Source organism: Protopterus annectens, chromosome 2.part1, assembly GCF_019279795.1.
Source record: "Protopterus annectens isolate FY-2018-M chromosome 2.part1, PAN1.0, whole genome shotgun sequence".
Taxonomy (NCBI): domain Eukaryota; kingdom Metazoa; phylum Chordata; order Ceratodontiformes; family Protopteridae; genus Protopterus; species Protopterus annectens.
In genome coordinates this window covers 1,032,843,528-1,032,865,180 of record NC_056729.1, presented here as the reverse complement: position 1 = coordinate 1,032,865,180, position 21,653 = coordinate 1,032,843,528, and positions in this window count along the sequence as shown.

Genomic DNA, 21,653 nt, shown 5'->3' with positions numbered 1-21,653 from the left:
AGTGTCCAAGATCAAATTTAGAGTAGGGGTGGGCAACTGCAAGGCCAGCAGGTATAGAAAACACTACAGAAATGTTTATCACAAGTGAGCCAATAGCTTTGAAATACAGTACAAGTATGCAGTATATAATAAAATTGCTATAAATATCTAAAATAAGCAATAACTACTACAAATAAGCTAAATAAAACAGGCTACTTAATGCTATATGTCACAGATCAGCTGCTCCACTCAGATAACTCTTTGTGTAGTGGTTGAAACACTCAACTTAACTTCTTAGTAGAAAGTTGAAACCTGAAATAACTTTAAAGAATGTTCAAAAGACCAATGAGGTGCTTTCTCCAAGCTGTAGCAATGGCAACCCAACTAGACAATGACCATAAACATTAAACTCCCACTAAACTGGGGGATGGTCTTTGCTATGATGGCCTGGGCAGTGAGCTCAGAAAACAGCCTCTAGCAAACAACTAGGCCCACAACACAATCAGGAATATGGAGAATATTACAGCTACTACTTAAACTATTTTAGGCAGAACACACTGCAGAAATGTTTATCACAAGCACAATCAGGAATATGGACAATATTACAGCTACCATTGGTCTTGTTAGAATTTCTGTGTAGCCATTGATAGCAGTGGGGGGTAGTTTCACCTCATCACTGATATTCTGACCTGCCTTATATAAGTGGTACATTCATTTTGAGTTATCTCTGCTTATTGTCAGAGCTTTGGCCGGCTAACATCTACTTGAAATCAGCTGGACGTATAAGTGAATTTAAGTACACTTTTATTTGCTTGTTTTCATATAGTACTGTATTTAATTTATTTATTTGTGTTTTTCACTGAATATTAACTCAACTGAAGTTGTGGCTGTCTCTCTACAGAGTGCTTGTTAGAATTTCTGTGCAGCCATTGATAGCAGTGGGGATAGTTTCACCTCATCACTGATTCATAGATTGATAGATTCATAGAATAGTACTAGGCTAACTGCCCTTGCGAGCCATTTTAAGCCTAGCCAATTATCCCCGGTGAGATTCAAACCTTGTACCTTGTGTTTGTAAGGCAATTCTGACATGCCTTATATAAGTGGTATAACAAAAACAGGGACGAAGGCAAGAGGGCTTGAGGCACGCACACAGTAGTAGTTTCCAAAGTTTATTCTTCAGACTTTACTTCAAACAAACGATAAAAACAATAAAAAACAGTAACCATAAAGCACTTTTCATCTCACCCCTTAGTGCGACTTCATCAGACAGTTGCGACCAGAATGTTTCAAACAGTAAATACAAATTCAAACCACGTCAACTTCCTCCAAACAAAAGACAAGCCCGCCCCCAAGGTAAGCAGAAAATAACAATTAACCCATTCTATGCTTCTTTAAAAATCCAGCTTCTTCTGAAACAAATATGTGTGCAGTAAAATATTTGTATACGTGTAAATATAAATATAGCTTATCAGATCGAAAACACTCTTAAAAAAACTTTTAGAAGTGTTTTCAAAAATATTTAAAAACCATACAAACATTAAAACCAAAAGTGAGATGTCAAGAATGAAGTGTAAAATTGAAAACAGTATAAAATAATATACTTTACCACTGTGTGAAAAAGTATTAAAATCTTAAATAACTTTCAGTAGTAGTTAATAATGAAAGTTCTAAAAAGTAGGATGAAAAATATAATAAAACACTTATATTAGCCCCATGTTGTCTGAATTTAAAACCATCAAGCTGAAAAGCTATAAAGACTGGAGCAGAGAAAACAATCCTGTAAAGGACGTCCGGTGAATATAATAAAAGGGGGAGTAAAAGTGTACACATTCACATAAACAACTCTAAATGCAGATGCATTCATGTACGGGATGTTGGCACAATGATTAAGGTGTTTACCTTACATACACAAAGTGCAGTGTTTGATTCTCACATGGAGTAATGGCTAGTTTGAAAATGGCCCACAAGGGCAGTTAGCCTAGTATGAATCTATGTATAGGTAACAAGTATATATTAGTGAACAAGGTATATATTGATCTTATTAAACTCTTTAGTTTGAGGATGCAAGATATGAAATAAACTTCATTCAGTCCTGGCGGGTAGCAGGCCCTGGTACGAAGTTGCCATATTAATTCCAGTTTTTCTAAGACTATTGAACTAGGGCCACCCCTTCCATTACTCATAACCTAGTCAATTACTCTAAATTTAAAAGAGTTTAATGGAAACGCACTCACATGTCTAGCCAAAGCATTTTCTTGCTTTGATGTTCTAATGCTGTAAAGGTGTTCGTAAACCCTTTCTTTTAATTTCCCAATATAAAAAGCTGGGCAGGCTTGGCATTGGGCCAAAAAGACTATACCTTTAGTATTACAAATTTTCCCTTTGACGCATAGGGCACTCCTCTGATCGAGATGTTGACCCAAATCTGCATAAAGGGGCATTGGGGGCACATGCTACACTTTATCATCCCTTTCCTCTTGCTTCCTAAACTGTCTTTCTTCCTAGTCTGTAATAAGCTTTTTAAATTCCTGCCATGTCTAAAAACTACTCTAGGGGGGTTCTTCAATTTAGCATGTAAATTGTGATCAAGGACAATTAAATCCCAGTTCTTATTAATGATGGTCTTTGATATCATAACTATTCCTGCTAAAAGTAGTAATAAAAGTGGACCCTACTAAGGGAGCATCATCATGAACCATCCGAACTTGGTTGATTTCCATTTGTTCCTCATTAATTTTAACCCCCAAGATAGGTTGGTACGTGCCACTGCGCCTCTTGTTTTGTACTTCTCTTACCAGTTCCCTAACCATAGGTAGAGGGTATCCCCTCTTGATAAACATGTCCTGAAGTTGATTACATTCTAGTAAAAACTTCTCTTGTGTGGAAACCATCCAGGCTGCTCATACCAGTTGGCCTTTTACCACTGAACGCTTTTGGAATAGTGGATGACAACTGTCAAAATGTAAAAAAGCATTCGAGTAAGTATCTTTCCTAAAAATACGAGCTGTATAGCAACCAGTAATTAGGCACTTTTTTAAGTCAACATCCAGATAAGCCATTCTTTCCATGTGAAAAGTATGTGTGGATTTTAAAAAAGCAGTAGTATTACTGAGGTATGTCACTAGATTGTTAGCTTCCACCTTGTCACCCTTAAAAAACAAAGATATTGTCCAGGTATCTTGTATAAAAGCATATTTGGCTTCTAATTTCAGGTACATTTAAAATAAACTCCCTTTCCCAGGAAGCCATCACTAGATTGGCGAAGCTGGCTCCACACGGGGAGCCCATTGCTACGTTGATGGACTAGACAAAGAACCTGTTGTTGAAGGTAATATAATTATTCGACAGCACTATATCCAAGAGTTCAGTAAGCAGAGAAATTAAACGTCTAGGGGCCTCCAGTTCTAGCAGTAACAGGCTAAGCCATTCTACACCCTTTTGTATGGTTTTTAAATATTTTTGAAAACACTTTTAAAAGGTTTTTTAAGAGTGTTTTCGATCTGATAAGCTATATTTATATTTACACATATACAAATATATTTACTGCACACATATTTGTTTCACAAGAAGCCAGATTTTTAAAGAAGCATACAATGGGTTGTTATTTCCTGCTTACCTTGGGGGCGGGCTTGTCTTTTGCTTGGAGGAAGTTGACGTGGTTTGAATTTGTATTTACTATTTGAAATATTCTGGTCGCAACTGTCTGATGAAGTCTCACTAAGGGATGAGACAAAAAGCACTTTATGGTTACTATTTTTTTACTGTTTTTATCGTTTGTTTGAAGCAAAGTCTGAAGAATAAAATTTGGAAACTGCTATTGTGTACGTACCTCATGCCCTCTTGCCTGCATCCTTGTTTTTGTAGTTACCTGTTTTGGTATTCCAAGTTTATATAAGTGGTACATTTTGAGTTATCTCTGCTTATTGTCTGAGCTTTGGCCGGCTAACATCTACCTGAAATCAACTGGACGTATAAGTGAATTTAAGTACATTTTTATCTGTTTTTTTCATATAGCACTGTATTTAATTTATTTATTTATTTGTGTTTTTCACTGAATATTAACTCAACTGAAGTTGTGGCTGTCTCTCTACAGAGTACTTATTAAAATTTCTGTGTAGCCATTGATAGCAGTGGGGGGTAATTTCACCTCATCACTGATATTCTGACCTGCCTTATATAAGTGGCACATTTTGAGTTATCTCTGCTTATTGTCTGAGCTTTGGCCGGCTAACATCTACCTGAAATCAACTGGATGTATACGTGAATTTAAATACACTTTTATCTGCTCTTTTTCATATAGTACTGTATTTAATTTATTTATTTGTGTTTTTCACTGAATATTAACTCAACTGAAGTTGTGGCTGTCTTTCTACAGTTACTTCCCTACCCACACTCCCTGTTCTTGTTTTAGTGTTAATGTAATGTTGGTGGCTTTGAAATTGCCCACCCCTCTTGTAGATTTGTATTTGGATACTCCTTCTGGGCCCATCTCATTTTCTCACTCAACTGAGTGCAGTGAGTTCATATTCTGATTTCAGGCACTCCTACTGTGTACAAAGAGAGCATTTGGGAAGGGCAACCGCTGTAGCTTCTTAATCTTGCTCTGTTCCCTCCCTCAAAAATACATAAATAAATAAATATATATATATATATATATATATATATATATATATATATATATATATATATATATTTATATATTTTATTCAGCTGCTCTTACTGTAACTGTCTTAGTTGCTCTTTTGCATGCTATCTGTTCAGTCACTCTTACTTTGCACTTATTACTGCTTGTAAGTAGCCTTCTAATTTACTGCTTTCTGCACTTGTTTTTTTAGTCATTTGTTAATTTAATTGCCTTTATTTGAACTGTATTTGCCACAATGTTGCTACACACTCAGGTGTGCTGGCCTGCACTGTAATTTGAATTGTATTTACTGCTGTTTTAGCTGCTTTTCTGTAACAAAAAAAATCTAAGCTTGTTTCCTACCTTTCCTGTAACTAGTCAAGTCCAGATACATACTTGCTGTATCCAGGACTGTTGGTAAGCTTCTGAGCCCTCCAAGCCTTTTTCTGTTGGAGGGAAGCCTTCTAGCTTATCAATGGGAGTAGTAAGCACTAGGTAGCCTATCTACCATGGGAGGAGTGGTTTCTGGCCCAGAGATTATAGTTTATTGGCTGTTTGGGAAGCCTTTCCATCTCTTTCAACCTTCTGATTTAAAAGCCTGTGTTTGTACTTGTTTCCTGTTACTAGTCTAGTCCAGGTACAGATTTGCTGTATCCCAGACTCTTTGTAAGCTTCTGAGCCCCCCAAGCCTTTCTGTGTTGGAGAGAAGCCTTCTAGCTTATCAGTGGGAGTGGTAAGCATCAGGTAGCCTATCTACCACAAGAGGAGTGGTTCCTGGCCCAGAAATTATAGCTATTGGCTGTCTGAGCAGTTTTTTCCATCTCTTTCAACTTTCTGGTTTGAAAGTCGCACTTGCGCCTGTTTCCCGCCTTTCCTGTAACTAGTCTAGTCCGGTTACAGAGTTGCTGTATCCAGGATTGTTAGTAAGCTTCTGAGCCCCCCAAGCCTTTCTGTGTTGGAGGGAAGCCTTCTAGTTTATCAGTGGGAGTGGTAAGCACTAGGTAGCCTATCCTACACAGGAAGAGTGAGTTTTTGTCCAAGAAATTGTAGTTTATTTGGCCGTTTGGGCAGTTTTCCATCTCTTTCAACTTGCTGGCTTAAAAGCCTGCTTTTGTATTTGTTCCCCACCTTTCCTGTAACTAGTCTAGTCCAGGTACAGATTTGCTGTATCCAGGACTCTTTGTAAGCTTCTGAGCCACCCAAGCCTTTCTGTGTTAGAGGCAAGCCTTCTAGCTTATCAGTGAGAGTGGTAAGCATTAGGTAGCCTATCTACCACAAGAGGAGTGGTTCCTGGCCCAGAAATTGTAGCTACTGGCCGATTGGGCAGTTTTTTCCATCTCGTTCAATGTTCTGGTTTAAAAGCCGCACTTGTGCTTGTTTCCCACTTTTCCTGTAACTAGCCTAGTCCAGATACAGAGTTGCTGTATCCAGGACTGTTGGTAAGCTTCTGAGCCCCACAAGCCTTTCTGTGTTGAAAGAAAGCCTTCTAGTTTATCAGTGGGAATGGTAATCACTAGGTAGCCTGTCTACCATGAGAGGCGAGGTTCTTGGCCCATAAATTATAGTTTATTGACCATTTGGACAATTTGTCCATCTCTTTCAACTTTCTGGTTTAAAAGACCACATCTGGCTTGTTTCCCATCTTTCCTGTAACTAACCTACTGGGTAGCACTAGAAAGCCTTAAACTGATACCAGCCTTCTAGTTTTGAAGAGAGATTTTGGAGTGATTAAATATCAGTTTTCTGTACTTTCTTGCTGTACTTAACTGTTTTCCGCCTAATCGCAGATTTTCCAGCATTTATTGTGATTTGAAAGCTAGTTTTTTTCACATAATGTACTTATTTGACTGCCTGCACTTTTAAAAAGCTGTTTTTTGTTTAAATAATTTGTTTAATTGTTGTAGGCTACACACTAAAGTGTGATAGCCTTTTCTGAACCTTTGTAGTCGTTTAATGCTGTTTTAAATGTATTTTTTACTGTTTTTGCCTTATCTTTTCAAAAAAAACAAACAAACAAAAAAAAAACAATTCCTTGTTTCCCACCTTTCTAAGCTAGTATAGTCCAGTTTTCAGGCTAGTGCTGAATTCCGGGTTGTGATGCTAGTTTCTAAGTTGCCCATACCTTACTTGGATAGAAGGATGTTTCTCTGTTCACCTGTGAGAGAGGGGAGCTTTGAGCAACCTATCTGTCCCTGGAGGAGTGGTTCCAGCCCAAAAGTTAGTAGTTTATTGGCCATTTTGGGCTAATTTCTATCTCTTTTATTTCCCTACTATAAAAAACACGTTTGCATGGTTTTGCACACTGGGCAGTGCCAGTTAGCTATGGTTAAATTATTCCCGGCTCCACTAAGTCTCCTCTTCAGTTTTTCCTTTGAAACTTGTCAAACTCTCAACCTAAGCACTCAAAAAGCATCCTACAGCCCAGCACTTGCTCAGACCTAATAATAAGCACTAATATACCCTGACACTGATTGCCCAGTAGGGCAAGGCTCTTTATTCACCCCTCACCAATGAAGCGACTAAGCAGCTCACCCTACTATTCAGGCATGACCAAAGGGCAATTTCAGGTGTACTGTCTAGTCCACTTGGTGAATCTGGGTATCCTGAGGCAATGTTACAACTGCCTCATGTACACAGACAACCCTCTCCTCCTACCACAAAACACTAATATATGTGAGAGATGCAATTATACAGCCAAACTGGAAGCTAAGCTGTCTCGACCCAAGACTGGAACAGACAATCAAGAGAAGAAGGTTAACACTTGCACCACACCTCCAGCTGCACACAGACCTACTAAAACAGCACTGGCAAAAAATACACATAAATACACAAAATCATACTCGGAGGCTCTAAATAAAACCCTGCAAAAGCATCAGAGACCTCCAAAGCAGACACCCAAACAATCTGCACCTCCTGTCACAAATCAGACAACACATAAAACACAAAATCAGTGTGCCGCACAATCACAGCCCTTAAGGCGGAATAACATACCTAACACACTAGTAATAAGTGACTCTATAGTCAGGCAGACTGACGTCCCTCTCACTAAGCTGGACAAGCAGAAGGTTACTGTTAGACATAACACAAGCACTCAGGTCACTCCAGAACAAGTACAAATATGACCCTGTCATTGTTCATGTTGGTGTGAATGACCTGAGATGTACCTCCCTGAACTACATGAAAAGAGACATGGAAGAACTCTCTGATCATGCAGCCCAGGCTAGTATGACCCTGACCCTGAGTAGCATCCTGCCCTCACCAAGAATGATGCCTCAGTATAAAGAAAAAAAAATGATCAATTTCAGCAATTGGCTAAGCTTCTGGTGTCATTCAAAGGGGATCCAGTGTCTGTCAGCCTGGAACGACATGCTCGACAAGCTGCGTTGCTTCTCAAGAGACGGCTTGCACCTGTCACCCCTAGGCTTTCGAATACTGGCCAAGGCTCTAGCTGCCCCCATAGTGCCTTTTTTAGGAAAGGCTCAAAAGTCAAACCCACCTCTGTAAACAGCACAATTAACAAAAAACTGAGGGTTATGCTACTCATCGCCAGGATTTTAAATCTCAAACTGCATGTGCTTGAAGCACTCCTCAGTATGGAGAACGTTGACATCTGTGCAGTAACTGAAACCTGGTTCAAAGCTACAGAGAGCACCCCAGCACTACTGGGCTACAACTCATACCACATGTTTCAGCCATAGAACATGGACCGAAACACAAATGGAGGGGCTGTATCCATATTCATCAAGGATACCTACACTTCCAGGTTAGGGGCACAGCATGATACCTCTGAGATCATCCATGTGCAACTAACATCGGGCAAATCTGCAATGCAAATTGTGGCCTGCTACAGATCACCCTCCATGACCCAGGACCACCATTCCACCTTTCTGGAGACACTGGAAAACATGAAGGTCCTAATGAACACCCTGATATTGGGCAATTTCAATTACCCTACTGTTAAATAAAATTCAGAATTCAATACACAGGAGGTTCAGATTCAAAAGTTTCCTAGTGTACACCAGGAGGCAAAAAACCATACAAGTACAGAATTTTGTCTAACATGATACAGGAAGTTCACTAGTTTATATAGGTTTAACATTCAAGTTGTTCCCACCTTACTGACGTTACAAGTCACAGGGCATTTACATCACTTTAGCTTACAGGCCTTTATTCATGCAACAGCTGCAGTTGTATATTTATCAAAAACATTCTTTTGATAATAATACAACCTTGCTGTTTCATCCGGTCAGGCACAATATCTTCCTGTAAAGTTACTTTTTAAAGGTCTCATATCAGTTTGAATACAATAGCAGATTCAGTCTTTAACATACATCTTTGCTCACTGTTTCACTTTCCCACCAGCTATGTGTTTATCTCACAAGGACAAGTTACTTCATCAGGAAGAGCAGAAGATTTCATTATTTACAAGGACAAGTTATCTCATCAGGAAGGAGCAGAAGATTTACACATTTAATTTCCTGACCCAGCAGATAATCACTTATGAAAAACATAAACATTAAGCTTGCTGAGCTGGCAGCTGCCAGGGTCAGGGGTCAAAGCACACTGCAGTTTCAGAAGCTACTTGCATTTACACATGAATTTATCCCTTCTGTTATATGATTAATAGAATAAAATGCATTATAAACTACCTTGCTTTTAAACTAGCATTTCACATATATTTAAATACATATTTTTCTAACACCTACCATTCACTGGGAAAACTACTCGAGTACAAACTCCCAGGCCCAGTGCTTCCTGGAATTAATCAACTCAAATGCCCTGGATCAGCTGGTAAACTCCCCTACCAGAGGTGAAAACATATTGGACCTGGCCATAGCCAACATAGGCGACAGGTGTTCCACACCGAAGGTCAACCCATCACTGGTTAGATCAGACCATAAACTAATCACTCTGGATGTCCACACCCCACGACCACCCTCAACTAAGGAAACCACAGTAAAAAACTTTTCTAAAGCAAACTTCACCTTACTCAAGACAGAGGTGGTAAGTTTCACAGCCCCCATGCTAAAGGATAATGCTGCCAAGATGCAGAAACCTTTACAAATGCACTCTATGAGCACCTACAAGGATGCATGGATCATGCCATCCCTAGCAAAACCAAGATTCACTCCTCTAAGAGAAGGAAACCAGTTTGGTGGACACCTGCCATAAACAGGCTATACAATAGAAGGAGGAAACTAGTTCAGAAAAAAAACAAACCCCGAGAATGAAAGACATCCCTGATCGGTATCAGTAAGAAACTAAGGTCCCTCATGAAATCACCCAAGGCTAACTTCAAAAGAAAAATAGCCAAGGATTCAAAAGATAACCACAAAACCTTCTTTAGCTATGTTAAGAATCTAAGTGGCAACTCACAGATATGCACTGAACTTGTGCAAAATAACACAAAATATATTGAACCTACTGATATTGCCAACATCCTGGCAGATATATTCAGTGCAAACTTCACCCACCTCTCACCTCCAATAGGGCCCACAACAATACTGGAAAAGTGTAGTGTCCCAAAAATCACAGATGCACAGGTGAAAACAGCCCTTTCAAAAGCCAAAAACACAGTGTCAATGGAACCAGATGGTGTCTCAGGCTGTGTCTTGCACGAACTACAGAATGAACTAACCCCCCACCTAAACATGCTGTTCAACCTCAGCCTCTCCACAGGCTACGTGCCCATAGAATGGTGCACAGCAGCTGTTATTCCTCTCCAAAAAGGAGGGGCCACAACTGACCCTGGTAACTGTTGCCCCATAAGCCTGACTAGCCTGGTCTGCAAGGCTATGGAGCGCATCATCATGGAACTCATTAACAAAGACATTGGGAACCTCCAAACACTTGACCTGATCCAGTTCGTCTTTGGTAAGTACAGATCATGCCTACTAAACCTGGTTGACTTCTTCGAGACAGTAACCAAGGCCATAGATGAGGGAAAGGTGGTTCACACAGCCTACCTTGACCTCACCAAGGCTTTTGACACCATTCCCCACTCGGGTATTACAGAAAAACTCACCAGCCTGAACATAAACCCCTACATCACAAAATGGGTTGCCAACTGGCTTACAGACAGAACTCACATGGTAAGAATAGGGGGCTCCAGGTCTGACTCTAAACCAGTCACAAGTGGTGTCCCACAAGGTTCGGTCTTGGGACCACTACTGTTCAGCATATACTTCTCAGAAGTAAAGGCAAACACAGGAGGACTATGGCTAACCAAGTTCACCGATGACTGCAAACTGGGAGCCATAATTGACTCTTCGGCTGACACAGACATCCTCCAAAAGGGCCTTACTGAGATGGACACCTGATGTCAAAGTCATGGCCTCAAGCTAAATGCCAAAAAATGCATAGTCCTCCCATTTGGGAAAAACAAAACACCCATGAATTACCACATAGGTGGCAGCCCTGTTAATACAGAAGAGGTAATAAGAGATCTGGGGACCCAGATAGATAGTAATCTCTCCTTTGACAATTATATTGCCAAAGTAGTTAGGAAATCCTTCTGTGTGGCCCATCTAATTACTAAAGGGTTCGCATCAAGAAATAAAGAGGTTATAGTGCCCCTCTACTCATCACTCATTAGACCCATCATAGAGTACAATGCCCCATTTGGGATGTACCTCACAAGACACTTCCAATAGCAGGAAAGACCACAAAAGTACCTCACCAAGAGGATTACTGGCCTCAAACATATGTCCTATGTAGCCCGACTGAAAAAACTCCAGCTGTACTCAGTGGCATATCGCTTACTCAGAGGTGATATCTGCCTGACTTACAAAGCCATGGTCAACTCAGAATTGATGGACATGCTTCACCTAAAGATATCTAAGTCACTGCGAGCCACGCACTCTAGTGAGCCAAACCTTGCTACAACAATAAATAGAACATGCTGGAGGGATAGATTCCTGTCACAGAGACTCCCCATGCTTTGGAACAAAATTCCAAACTATATCAGGCAGAGCCCCTCACTAACACTCTTTAAAAGGAACCTTAACGAGTGGATAGGTAACAGAAAATACACCCCTGGGATCACTTCATTGGCTCTTCTTGACAGAGGATCAGTTAATTAATCAATGGGGCAGTGAAAGCCGACACACTCTGGCTAGGCTTCTAAATGCCCTTGGACAGATAGCCTAGTACCTACCTATGAACCTATGAACCACCTAAACTATTTTAGGCAGAAAACACTACAGAAATGTTTATTACAAGTGAGCCAATAGCTATGAAATACAGTACAAATATGCAGTATACAATAAAAGTGCTATAAATATCTAAAATAAGCAATAACTACTACAAATAAGCAAAACAAACAGGCTACTTATTGCTATATGTCACAGATCAGCTGCTCCACATCAGATAGCTCTATGTGTAGCATAACACATTGTTACAGGCCAGGGCAGTCATGGCCCATAAGACTTGTATGTCCCTTGTCAGACATTTAACTTTGTTGGCTCACCTTACAATAGTTTTATTATCAAAGCTACTTTATGCTGCTTAGCCACATATTCTACAGTGTAACAAATTCCTGAGATGTTCAAGGTGCATATTGATGCTATCATAATCTCCTCTGTCTACTTCCATCAATTATGCTACATCCCCTTATGAGCACTCAGACAGTCATAGTCATGCACACTTTAGGGTGCTACATACACACACTCATTACAGTTATGCAGAGAGCATTCATAGCCATTGACAATTTTTGTTGAATGTATAACAATGTATAACATTTATGTCATTCATATACAGGCATGGCTGTAGCTGGCACTGTATACTGTCTTCGGTACTCCATTTACATTTACTTGTGTATAGCCGTCTACATCTATTCATTTTTTGTACATACAAGTATATAATCCATTTCATATCACATGTTGTCATAGCATGCATATGTTCATAGGTTCATAGATTAATACTAGGCTAACTCTCATTGTGGGTGACTTTAAGCCTAGCCAATTAACCCATGTGAGAATCAAACCCTGAAGCTTGTGTTTGTAAGGTAAACACCTTAACCGTTATGCCAACCTCCCACCCTTGTTGCATGATGTTTCTTATGGACATTTACTAGATATGTTAATGCAGCTATAATGCTGTAATAGGGCACCATTACTTAAACATTACTAGTTTATTTGTGTATGTGTGGCTTGTCATGACTCTGAGCCATATGCTTCCATGTCACTTGAGCTATGCTTATATGGCCACAGCCTCTGTTGCCTATGCCCTTGTGTCCTCCTTATACTCCTGTGAATGCTCTGATAAGTCCGCATCAGGCATCTAGGGTTATTGGAATAGGTCACTCATACCTAGGGATGGCAGGGCAGTGTATTTAAATGGCAACATATTGTACAATATGGGACATACAGTGACCTTTTCCTGTATGTATTGCACTTTACCTCTCGTTACCTCTCATTGTATCAGGACACTGAATTTTGATTTCAGCATGCCAAAGACAGGTTTAATTCATAGATTCATAGATTAGTACTAGGCTAACTGCCCTTGCGAGACATTTTAAGCCTAGCCAATTATCCCCTGTGAGATTCAAACCCTGTACCTTGTGTTTGTAAGGCAAACACCTTAACCATTAGGCCACCCTCCCAACTTGGATTCATTTTGTGGTGTACATTCTACTAACTGCATACTCAATAGGCATAGATGGAATCTGAATGGAGTCATAAGTCAGGGTTCCAATGTGGATAACAGCAATCACCTGTTTTAAAAGTTTTGCACAAAGTAAGTCGCATTGCTTTATGTGAACGCATCTTGGTTCAGAGTATTTTATACCTGTTGACAGATATTTACTAAGTAGGATCCCATAAGGGATGTCACCCTGTTGGAAAGGGGATATATTGCATCATCATTCACACTACTGGGTTATGTTGTCAAGATAATAATAAGATACTAATGATGTCATGTGCAGAGTATGCTACATAACAATTGAATGATGACTACCCCTTATTATTGATGTCTCGCTCAGCATTATCTGATACTGATTTTTTTTATACTACATGAGTGCAGTGAGTTGCACTGTAAACAAAGGGAAAGTTGGTGATGACATAGATCCATTCCATGCCAGTCTGGTGCTCCCTGGATGTCTGAGGGAAGTGGATCACTTTGTGGCACATTGCTACCAGCAATTGCCCTAGTATGTGATTTGCAGCTGTCTGGGATTCCCCTATAGCATTTCCCATAAGCCACTGGAATGTCCCAGAGGTCAGTATACCCAGAATCAAGCACACCTTTATTTTTGCCTGCACAGGATTAACCCACAGACTACACAAGGACATGTGAGGGTGCACATATTCCACACATATTCTGTACTAGCTCTCTGTCTAACATATACTTATAAATAATTTCCTTCTCAAAGAGCTGACTCAACTGGAACCTGGCTTGGTGCCATGTTGGTTATCTTCTATGATGCATTTGTCAATTATCCTCCAATATAGCTTGCAGAATTCCAGCCTGCTAAAGCACATTCATTGCAGCTGCATTTTTAATGTTTTCTGCAGACTCTGCAGGGATGTGCTGTATTTCATCTGAAATTGACAGGTAATAATGATAGAACTTATGGCCTCAGCTGAGTGCTTTAGTAAATGTGCTGGCATACTACTCTGTCACATTCTATTACCATTGGGTGCACCTTTTGTGTTTCAGAATCCAGTATCTGTACATGAAGTCCACAATTATCCTACACTGAATAAATTATCGTTTACACTTTACTATGAGTACTTTTTGGAATTGCTTCCACCATTAGTTCACATCTTCTTTTGGTGCACTGCATCTGCACTGTGTCAAACTTTCTTTTAAAAGATTGCCTGTTAATGTAGAAGAGAAACTTACTTTTACTCTCAAAAGAGCAAGTGTTTATAATCACTCTCTTCTCCTAATTGTTGTTGTGGTTGAGTGATTATGTGAGCCTATTCAACCGGTACTAGAAGAGGAAAAGGGACAAGGTTTTTAATTCAGGCTTTTCCTGGTACCCAGAAAAGACAAATCATGGTGTCCAATTCTGGACCTGTCTACTCTAAACACCTTTCTGGACATTCCAAAATTCAAGATGCTGACTCTTCACCAGTTACTTCGTATGCTAGGCAAAGATGCCTGGTTGGCAACTCTAGATTTAAAAGAAGCTTACCTGCATGTCCCAATCAGGGAATCTTGCAGAAGATACCTACGCTTCAAAGCAGGCTACTTGCATTATCAGTACTCTGCACTGGCCTTTGGCTTGTTTACCTTGCACAGGGTATTAACAAAATGCCTGGCTCCAGTAATTGCATTTTGCAGGCAAAGAAATATTCAAATATATCCATACCTGGACGATTGTCTAATTCAGGCAGAAAACCAGGTCACACTTCTAAATCATCTGGCATTTGTAAAAAGGGTTCTAACTTGTCTAGGGTACACCACAAACAAAAAGAAATCACAACTGGTACCCTCTCAACAAATTACATTCCTGGGTGTAAGCTTGAATACAACTGCCCAGACGGCTTTCCTCAGACCAGAAAAGCAAATTCATTTGGTAACTTACTTCAACCAAGTGGCCACAAAAACCCTGCTATCTGCAAGACAAATACTGCAATCCTTGGGGTTCATGGCCTCCTGCATTCTTCTAATTCCATATGCAAGACTGCATATGAGGAAACTTCAGTGGTACTTAAAAAGTCTGTGGAGTCAACATTGTCACAGCCTGAAAACAATGATTCCTATCATTCATACCTTGCCTATGCCTGGAGTTCCTATGGTGGGCAGAGTCCTGCCAACAAAACAAGGGACTGCCATACATGCTTCCCCCTGCCACCCAAACCCTAACTACAGACACATCAGACTATGCATGGGGGGCTCACCTGGCAGGTCAGTACATTCAGGGCAAATGGAACCCAAATCAAATGCACCTACATATCAATCAAAAAGAAATGTTAGCTATACAGAATGCTCTGACAGCCTTTAAGGACTACATTCTTCCAGGACAACTAATGGTAAAGACGGACAACACTACGGTTATGTGGTACAATAACAAGCGGGGGGGGGGTACACATTCCTACATTCTTGAACCTCTTTTGAGGCTAATTGAATGTTATGTTTCATGTCTCAGACAAACTTTTTCTATACTCTTCCTATACTCAGGTCTGTGCTTTAACAACTGTTCCAGCTATTACCTTTGTGGTTTTGAGTAACTACCAAAAACATCAAAACAGACCCTGTTAGCACTTCATGGAAGATATCTTCCATCACTATGTATGCCCAGTTGCCCACTAGTATATCCTAGCAGGGAAAAGGCTCTTTTCTTCATTTAATTGTTGCAAACTGATTGCTACATTTGTAGCAAGTAGTCCCTATAGTTTATACCATGCACAAAGTACTATAGCTCTTAGTTTTGACTAAAAAAAAAATCTTTTTTTTTCTTTTAAACTGTAGTGAAGTGCTTGCTAATTGCTATAGTTTATACCACAAGGAGTGTTACAGGACTCAATTTTGACCACAAATGCAATAGCAACATTTATTTATAAATACCAATATGCACTAAAATGAGATCTGGATAATCTTATTGTGCCTTCTAACACTTTGCAATCATGGCAGCTGCCCACTTTGCTCCACTGTAACTGTGCTACTGCAACTGAAAAAGTTTTCAACATATATAATTCAAACAAAATTTGGTAATTTTAGCAGCACAGGCACTGGAGGGGCTACAAGGGAAGGAAGGAAAAGAGAGGTTAGTGTCATTTCACTCATTCAATAAGAGAAAGGCTCACTCCAATAAGAAGTGTATGGGCTTGGCAAGTTCCATCCTGCATAAGCAATGAGACTCTTAGCAGGTTGCACATGTGCTGGAGAATGCATGGACATGAAAAGGGCAACATTAAAAGAGCTGGCAAAGACACTGTGAGGTGGTAGAGTTAGTGCATGTGCCAGTATTATGCTGCACTACGGCCCTTGTTTTCTCCACTGGTGTCAGACAGGAGTCCCAGGGAGCCTGTGGAAATCTAAGGCAGTTCAGACAGACACAAAATACCATAGATTTGGGACAGTTCCTTGCCTTAACTGTGTTCACTGCAGTGAAATAAATACTGATACTAATTTCAAACATCCAATAACAAAGAAAAACTTAGATTAGAGTATCTGGTTCCTGTTATAGAGAAAACATAGTGTATATTCTAACTGTGTTGAATGTCAGTGTTTTTATACAGGTAAAATGAATGTGAAATTTAAAGAAAGAATTGGAGCTCATCTTTCAGACATCCGTAGGGGTGTTGAAACTAATGCCCTATTTAAACACATACTAGTAAAAGGGACACAACATTAAGTTCAAGTTCAGAATTTTGCAAACTATATCTTTAAATTTATGTGATGGAGACATTGTAAGTGCCACAGAGCTGGGTGAATGTAAACAGATAAACTACTTTAGGTCTGATACCTTACCTGGTTTGAACCCTAATACTATTAAACCTGTTTTGAGAGCCAAGCAAGAAATTATTTGATGGCTCGTAAACATGTCGTATAACAGTTTTTATAACATTATGTATGATGTTATTTTGTTAATATTTTGTATAGATTTGACAGTATAGAAGAATTGTTTTTAATATTGCTTTATTTAGTCACATGTTTTATGCTGTGTAATTATTGGCTGGCTGACTATTTAAATAAGGGTGTTTTCATGATGTGTTTTATGCACTGAAAAAGAGCCTGTGTCTCGAAAGCTTTGCTGTTACTATTTTTATTAAATTCTACAAATCAGTGTAAAATAAACTGTTGAAGTCACCACGAAAGAAGTCAACGCCCTTGTTATATAATCCAACTTTTATTCGATAAATTAAGAGATGAGCGCTTTCACGTGCCACATGCACGCTTCATCAGATCTGATTTATTTTACACTGATTTTCCTGTTGCTTTGCTGTTGAATGCTTCAGGAGGTTTGCGATATTATTTTCCATATAAATTCTACAAATGTGGAAGTGTGGTGTGTTTCATTGTTACTGCAATTCAAACAGACATAGAGAATGAGGAGAAGAGCTGATGGTCAACTGTGGGAGGGGAAAAGTCTCCTAAATGTGAGAGATAAACACACTCCATACATTTTAGTTATATTGTATCAAAATACACAGTCGCATATGCCTTAACAACTTTTGCAACAGAAACAAGTTTAATTAATTGTACTTGTCTTTACCAATATCATTATAACACACAGGTTGTAAAGATCTGGGTACTGTAGGAATAGTTATGCTGTTTTGGAAGGAATATATTAAGGTAGTTAAATAAGTTAATTTTACTTCACAAGTCATAAGTATCAATTTCCACAGCACATCCATCATTACCTCTCATGATCGGGCTGCACGCCATGATAAAGATAAGTCTTTTCAGTGCTTTACAGGTAAGTTGCAAATGCATTCCTAATGTAAGATAATAATATTAATGTTTATCTTCTCTACCATGTCATTTAGCTTTGCACAGCTTATAAAAAAAGTACCCGAATGCTTTAGTACAGTAAATAAATCTCATGGATTTGAGTCTTGCCTATCCATTATTAAACTGTGAGCACCATCCCTCTGTCTTTCTATCGTCCTTTATTCTGAATCGCAGGTGATGTCACAGTTTGAATTTTGAACTTCTCTAAAGCCTTCACATTTTCAGACAGTCCTACCTTTTTCTGTCTTCGGGACTCTAAGACCATTGTGTTACCCTTACCATTTCCTAAAGCCTGTACCGTTTGATGTCTGTTCTGTTTTGTCTTTTACTGTGTCTTATTGCTTTCTTGGCTCTGCTGATCATCTTCATTATTTATGCTGCTTATCTTAGGTCTCCTGACTTTATGCACTCCACATCCACCATCTTTTCTTACAACTTCACAAAATCGATGCGATGAGATATGCCTGCAACTGTTTCAGGATGTGTAGCACAAATGTCCTTTCCTTGTGCTTTGTGCTCTCCTTATCCTCGAATGTTACTCTGCTAAGTGGATCATATTCATAATGACATGATGAGTTAATCCTTTAATTCAGAAAACATCCTACATTTTTGTCCTTCATATGGTATATTGGATAAGCTAACGATAGCCCTTAAATGACTTCATACTTCATTTTTATAAAGTTCACTTTAGTGCATATATTTCTGAGCCTCTGCATGATTTATACTTCTCAATATTAAGATCAGTATTAATCAATATCAAATCGGTAGCGTTGTTGCCTCACAGCAAGAGGTTCTCCCATTTGATTCTCGGCTGGAATGCAGGGAGTGCCTTCTGTGTGGAGTCTGCATGTCCTCCCCGCGGTTGGGTGGGCGTTCGAAAGACATGCGTAAATGGGAATGCCTTCATTGAAGGTTGAACGTCAAGCTGGCACCTCGGCATTCGTGAAAATATACTTCCAATCATTAGCAGACCGGAGTTCTGCTGTGGCGACCCCTAACCGGGAAAAGCCGAAAGACAACAACAACATTAATCAATATCAAATATACCATTATAAAATTACACACGATTTGCCTTTTACTTGACTCTCTATGAAATGGTCTGTCACCAGCTTGTTTTTAAAGAATAAAATGTAGACTCACAGAATAATTTTGCAGAAGGGTGTGTTTAGTTGTTCCTTTTTTTTGTGGTGAGTCCAACATCTGCAGCACAGTACCCTTTCTGGCTAAATGTTACTGTTATCACAAATACACCATATATTATTTTTAGCTGGATTGCCACACTACTCTTTATACAATCCTGTAAAATTGGCTCTTTCGTGATAAGCTTGAGTTAAACCACAGTCTTATTTCAAATGAACTCAAAGTTGCTGTTAATAAGCTTTTCATTAGTTATCTTAACTGACCTGCCCACAAACCAAAGCTTCCTATTTAATAACTTCCTCTTATTTTCCAGTGAAATCAGTTTACATTCCTTCATTCTGATAGCCTTTCAAGTCTAAAATTTTATATTTTTATAGTTTGCACTCTGTGTATCCCAAAGTACATATATTAAAGTTTTTTTAAAAAGCTTTAATAACCACTAACTTAATAATTACTTTATGATGCCTGATATTCCAGTGTAATATCCAAGGACATACTTTTTCTAAATATATCATATACCCTTCAGTAACCATCTACTTTATTATTTAAATATAGCATTAGCACAATAATATACTGAAGGTCTGAGGACCAGTTTTCCTTACATCAAAGATACATGCAATAATACATCAAACAGTACATGGCATTTAATAGGAGGTTTGGTAGAGAAAGAAGAATCCACTGCTGATGACTCACAGTCAGTTATTGCCAATGCCAAGGTGTCTGATCAGGTGGTAGTGCAAGGCTATTATGTCTTCCAAATATTTAGACCAGCTACTACACAGACAGGGACTAAAGATGGAGGTGTATCAATTTACATCAAAAATAAATATACCTCAAGGGTGGTCAAACTTCAGCTTCTCCATGTTCAAATCAGCATAGGCAAAATCTAATAACACATCCTTGCAAGCTATAGGTCCACTTCTATGACCCAGAAAACCCTTAATCTTTTTAAGCTTATTGGAAACAATCACCATACAATCTAATCCAATATCATATTCATTGGTGACTTTAATTACCCCACTATTAACTGGTAATTATATATGACCAAACATACAGGCACAGAAATTCCTGGATTTTGTAAGCACAAACTCCCTGGACCAGATTGTCAATGCCTGGCAGGGGGGAGGGGGGGGGCAAACATGCCAGATCTGGTCCTCACTGATATGGGAGAGTGCTACAAGGCACCCTGTGTAATGTCTTCTCTGCTAAGGTCAGAACACAAAACGTTCTCCTTTGAAATAAAGATAAAACCTGGAACCCCAGCTCACCCTGGAAAGTTCAAGAATTACTTTAAGGCTAATTACTTAGTATTAAGTAATAACATGGCAAACTTTCAAGCCTCCATAAACCCTGAGAGCACTGCTACCTATGCAGAACTGTTCATAGAAACCCTATAAAAGCATGTTAATAGCTGCATAGAGGTAGCTGCACCCACCAGGAAGCAGTACAGACTAACTCAAAAAAGAAAACCCACCCTGGCAGAATCACAAAATCAATAGGCTGTATAACATGAGGAAGAAAATCATGGTAAAAATTAGGAGGTACAGAACTCTGTAGGATAAAAGCACTCTCATCAAACTATGCAAACAACTCAGAGGAAAAATGAAGTCTACAAAAGACAAATCTGAGATATATTTGGCCTTCCAGGCCAAGGACAACCACAAGCCATTACTTAGCTATGTCAGCAACCTCAAAGGCAATACAAAATTGTGTGTAGATGACTTTGTTAATCGACCCACCTATACTGAGCCAGAAGATATAGTAAACCTACTGGCAGTCAAATGCAGCTCTAACTTTACCCCTCTCTCCCAATCAACCTCCCCACAAGAAATACCATCAAATATGACTCAAGCACTGCATCAATGGGCCCAGACAATATCTCAGAATGCCTTCTAAAAAGCATGAAACATGACCTATCAAGCCCTCTGGAATCACTTACTTAACTGTAGCCTCCAAACAGGCTTCATGCCTGTTTGAATGAAGAACAACAACAGTCATCCCTCTGCACAAAGGTGGGCCATGTACAGACCCTGGAAACTACAGACTCATAAGTCTCACTAGTCTTATATGCAAATTCATGAAAAAAATTGTCATGGAAATAAGCAATAATGACATAAGAACCCTCCTAACACTGGACCCAACCCAATTTGGTTTCATATAAGGGCAGGTCATGCCTACTCAACCTGGTGGAGTTCTGTGAGAAGATCACCAAAGCAATGGATTAGGGCAAAATGTTTCACACTGACCACCTTGACTTGGCCAAGCCATTTAACACAATACTCCACTCACGTATTGTTGACAAACTCAAGAGGTTAGGTATAAACATATATATCACCTGATGGAAAGCTAGCTGGCTCACAGACAGGACTAGGAAGTTAGAATTAGGGAGTCCACCTCTACAAAGAGACCAGTCACAAGTGATGTCCCTCAGGGAATGGTCCTGAGATTGTCGTTTTTTAGCATTTAGTTCTCCAAAGTCAAGACCAATGTCAAGGGCCACTGG